At 44.7% G+C, this 4,885-nt stretch overlaps 1 protein-coding gene across 1 annotated transcript in view; it reads right to left on the reverse strand.

The window, feature by feature from the left end:
- The window catches only part of cicb (capicua transcriptional repressor b), a 35,396-nt gene extending 32,653 nt beyond the window's left edge, over window positions 1–2,743 (reverse strand). Inside the window, exon 1 of the mRNA XM_053326511.1 lies at window positions 2,597–2,743. The gene's annotated coding sequence lies outside the window, so the exon portion shown is untranslated. The remainder of the gene's footprint in view (window positions 1–2,596) is intronic.
- Between the last annotated feature and the right edge of the window lie 2,142 nt (window positions 2,744–4,885).

Consider the following 4,885-nt stretch of genomic DNA (forward strand, 5'->3'; position numbering starts at 1 on the left):
TCACTTTTTTACATATAAACACATAAAAATAAATTAAAATGGACTTTTAGGATTCTTAAATTTTAAGAATATAATTTTAGATTTTCATTCAAGAACCACTTTTGCAGATGATTCCTTTGCAGGTTGAACGAAGGTAAATATGTGCCAAACGTGAATATAACACACACACACACACACACATACATACACACACACACACACACACACACACGCACACATGCATAAACGCAGACTGGTCATTCATGAAAAAATCTCTTATCAAAATATACATTAAAGAAAGGAGAATGTATTCAATATTCATCACTAGACTATACAGCCCTAGTAAACCTCCACCTCAATGCCAGTTTATGCAGCCGGTCGTAGAGAATTTAGCCTATGCCCCACCGCAACATGGCAGAGAATGTGTGCACAGGGGGTAATGTGGGGGGACACCAACTACTTAAACTATACGATGTATATGACTGTGTACGGCTGCCTTCAGGTTGTGTCTACTGCATTTGCACTACATGTCAGTGTGTGAGTGTATACGTTGTTACCAGGCACACTGCAGCTCATCCCTCTCCTAAAAGCGTTTTATGGGTGTCTGTATGGGCGCAGGGCTGCAGTGACGGGGGGACAGGGATGGAGAGGAGAACATGCGATGGTACGACAGAGAAAGACAGAAGGGACGGCCGTGACAGTAAAGCCTACCGTGGCCCTTACACTCGTGGCATCATGGCAAGGCGGCTTTGCCCTTAACTGGGTCACCGGGGACCACATTCATACATGAAACAGCAAAAAAAGAACATGCTCTCTGTTACACACACACACAAACACACACACTTTGGTTTGAGCTCTCATGAGTGAGTGGGATGTGATCGTACAGGCATCATGACATAAGTAAAAGACAACATTTTGTTAGGGTATTTTCGGCACACCGAGAGGGCAAGCTGTGAAGTGTGTATGTGTGCGGGCATGCAAGTGTGTGAGCGCGTTTGTTATGGAGAACATCCATTGTGACGTAGTATGAATACTGGCAGCTGTTCAGTGGTTTGCATATCTGATTTGTACATATCATATCAATAAAAAGAGAAACACTGAGGCCTGGATTTGTGTGCATTCTGGCCCCCCTATTGATCAGGAGGCAGTAGCATAGATCAGAGGTGACTGTTCCTGTTTGGGACCAAATGACAGAACTGCCAATGCCACATAAATGGCCAGCTGCTCTACAAGCAATGCAAAGATGCCTACACCATCAGGGATTTGTCTCCTGCGTTACACAAGTGCAATAATGAAGAGATGAGGAAATGTATGCATGCCACAGATGAGGACACTAAAAAGTCTAAAATAATAAAACAACTATTAAATGACAATTATTTGAAAATATGTCAAATGAAATAGATGACAAAACTGTTTAAAACTGCGAAGTCAGAGATGTCAAGGGTGCATCGACACTGATGGTGGGGATTGCAGTGCAGAGAAGTGGAGTGTCGGCGAGGGAAAAGCCGAAATGCATTCCCGGTTTCACTGCGCTGATCTCTGCGAGTACTACGAGAGGAGATACACAATGTCAAAGGAGTATTATGACTCGAGGCAGTCAGCCGGTCTGCTCTGCGTACGGTGCTCGGTAACAAAACACAAACAACCGGTTTCAGGTGACGTTTTTATTATCCACAACTATAGAGAGGGCCTAATTCTTCCTTATACATACGATGTTTGGCATGCAAATACCCACTACAACGCCAATAGTACAAACACACACACACACACACACACACACACACACACACACGCAGCCACTCCACAGAAAGCTGCCACTAAGGTGACACTTTGTCTAAATGATTTTTTAAAAACTTAGGGGAATTTTTAAAAAAAGCAGAAACATTTTGGTGTTGGTGTTTCGCTCTAGTAAGCAGCTCAGTGTCGTTAGTAGTAGTGGTGGTTGTAGTAGTCGTAGTACGCGACGGTGGCAGACTACTAACGTTAGTATACCCACATAATAACACCGTCAGGAGCCACAAGGAAACGGGGTGTTAAAGAGACGCGCCTCTGGTTGTTTTCCCCCATTTTCTTCCCTGTGCTATTTTTGTAAACAGCGAGAGAAAAACAACAAAAAAAAAAAAAAAGAAAAAAGCAAAAAGCTATGCGATGGCTTATTAGTAAACATTTGGGCTGCAATGCTGCAAATAGGTCGATTGTTTTTACTATACGCTAGCGCTGCTGCTCTCTCTCTCTTTCTCTCTAAGCAAAAAAAAAAAAAAAAACTGGAAAACTAAGGTCACGGAAAAGTGCTCCACATCAAACCACAATGTTGAAAAAAATGACCGACCAAAGCTAAAACGTTTCTTAGTCGTCCGTGGGACTGTGGTAAAACATTTGAGAAAGTTTTTAGGCTGTTCTGTTACCCCCCCCCTCTCTCCTCCTCCTCCTCCACTACCACCCCTGCTCTCTTCCTCCCCTCTCTCTCGGTGTCACTCCGTTTCTTCGGACGGTATCAGAGCAACCGACGACCGTTGTCAGTTGGTTCCCAGCTTGTGCTAACTCGTCCCCTCCTGAAATGTGAAAATTAGTCTCAGTTGAGCTTCACTACGGCTCGCTAACTTAAGTTTCAACTCACCCAAACAGAGCTTTTCCCTTCGCCAGAGAAAGATTTATGGTCTTATTTTGCTGATGAGGCGGCTCGCACAACTCTCGGTAACATCCCTCTGCTGTCGGCTCTGACGGCTGTGCGGTCCGGACTCACGCTTTACTTTTCCTCCGCAAAACATGTCTTTCCCCGACAGAAACTCAAACAAGGATATAAAAAACTATCGGTCTTCTTTTCCACTACAGTCACAAAATGGTGAATGAACCACTAACAGCTGGGCGAACCGACCAATCAGAGATCGCTGACAGGTACAGTAGCCAATCAGAGTCGGCGCCCCAGACCAGAGGGCGTGTCCTGCTGTCAAAGTCTACTTGACAGACAGGTGGATCCAGCCAATGGGAGCGGGGATGCTGAGCCAGACCGGTGTCCTGTCCCAAACTTTACAGTATCCAATCACAGCTTTGGGAACCATAGGAACAGCACGAGGGAGGGTCGAGAGGAGGGAGCAGGTAACCTAGGGCCAATAAAAAGGCACACATGCCCCCTCCTCTTCTGAAAAGGAGTATGTTTACCATAATTGACAGCGCAAGTGCCATCCCTGAGCAGACGGTGATAATGCATCAACTCCTCTTTCTGCTTGTCCACAAAGAAAGTTGGTGCAGCAGGATTATAAAAAAGCCCCCACGGTGCGGCTAATTTCTAACTCTGTTACTCAGCATCCAAAACTGTGCACTCGCTTATAATAAACCATCATTCAAGAGTTCAGAGTCTCAGGGAAAGCACGCACATAGAGGGGAAACACAGAGGGATGCATGTTGAGAAACTTTGTGTGAGAGCTGATGAGTTGTGTTGGTGCAGCAGACGCATCGATGCCCGCTGCAAACCCCGCTCTCCCTCTCTCCGTTTTCTCTCAGCAACAGACGCTCACTTTCTCCGCTCGCAGCCAATCACAGCGCAGCCACTGACGTTGGTAACCCCGGCGCCCCGCCCACTCCGTTGAAAGTGAACGGGAGCAGTCTACGCTGACGTCACCTCACCGGCAGGCGATTGGGCAGGCGTGCGCCGTCCCGCGGCCAATGGGCGCGCGCAGCGGTGATGTCATCACGAGTGTTGCCACCAGCTGGACACAGGGGGCGTGGTCTGGCGTAAACTCGGCTAACCCCATGTTTGTAACATGCAGGCAGTGGTGGAGACGAGCCGGTGTTCTGAGTACCGGCTGGAAAGTGTGCATGTTGGAGATGATGGCACGTGTGTGAGACTGGCATCTTGCACGTGCTTACTGTGTCAATAGGCCTCTGCATTATGACTTTTAACTTTTTTTTCATAGGAAAAGAGAAATCACACGACATTACGAAAGATATAGTGCCTTAATATAATAGTAAACATTACATAATACTGTGCTCTGTGTGTAGTAGGGGACCAGACTCATGCTGAGACAGACAGCCATGCAGGATCTCACAGAAGCAGCGCCACCTGTCGGTGGGATTTGACACATGCAAGCTGATCTCTCATAGAGGCATATGATGGAGGGAAAGAGATATGGAGATCTAAAAAAAAATACCCCAAAGTTACGATTGACTGAAACGAGCTGTGCATTTAAAAAAAAAAGTGTACTTACAATGTCTGTGTGCGATGCGTCCATGAGTGTGTTGACTGGAGTGAAGAAGACACTGAAGTCTGGATGTTGATTAAATGTTGATGTAGAGTGATATCTAGTGGTAGATGTTGAGTACTGCAACCTAAAAGTGAAAATTGCTCAACAATTCGTCCACACTAATGTTTTTCAGGACTCATTTAAAACATTTCTAGTCAGGAGATTAATTGTTGTACTATTGTTGTGTTTCCATATTTGGTGTTCACTACATCAGGTGACCAGGTCATCCAAGTGTGTCCTCCATGTCGTTATGCATATGTAGGAGACCTATACGATATGTAGCTAAGAGTTCATACTGGGTTACTAAAGGGAAAAAATAGCCCAATTGATAGTGGAAAATGATATTTAAGGGTTTAAAGATGTGATGACTGTTCATGGACTGATATTTGTATTTCTATATAAACACATACATATTTATATCAGAACCACTTTAAGGTTTACTGAGCAGGACAGGAGTTTAAAAATAGACACAAATTACTTCAAACATATACTTTTTGGTGGGATTTATCATTCAGGGTCTCACAAAGCAACCACAACCACTTTATATACAGTTCATCCACACAGACAAAACATAACATAAGATGTATCTTTATTGATCCCCCTTGGGGAAAAAAATTAAATTGACAAAGCAGTACAGTGGGGATAAGTAGCAGTGTATAGGATAA

Source organism: Scomber japonicus, chromosome 10 (genome assembly GCF_027409825.1).
Source record: "Scomber japonicus isolate fScoJap1 chromosome 10, fScoJap1.pri, whole genome shotgun sequence".
Classification (NCBI taxonomy): domain Eukaryota; kingdom Metazoa; phylum Chordata; class Actinopteri; order Scombriformes; family Scombridae; genus Scomber; species Scomber japonicus.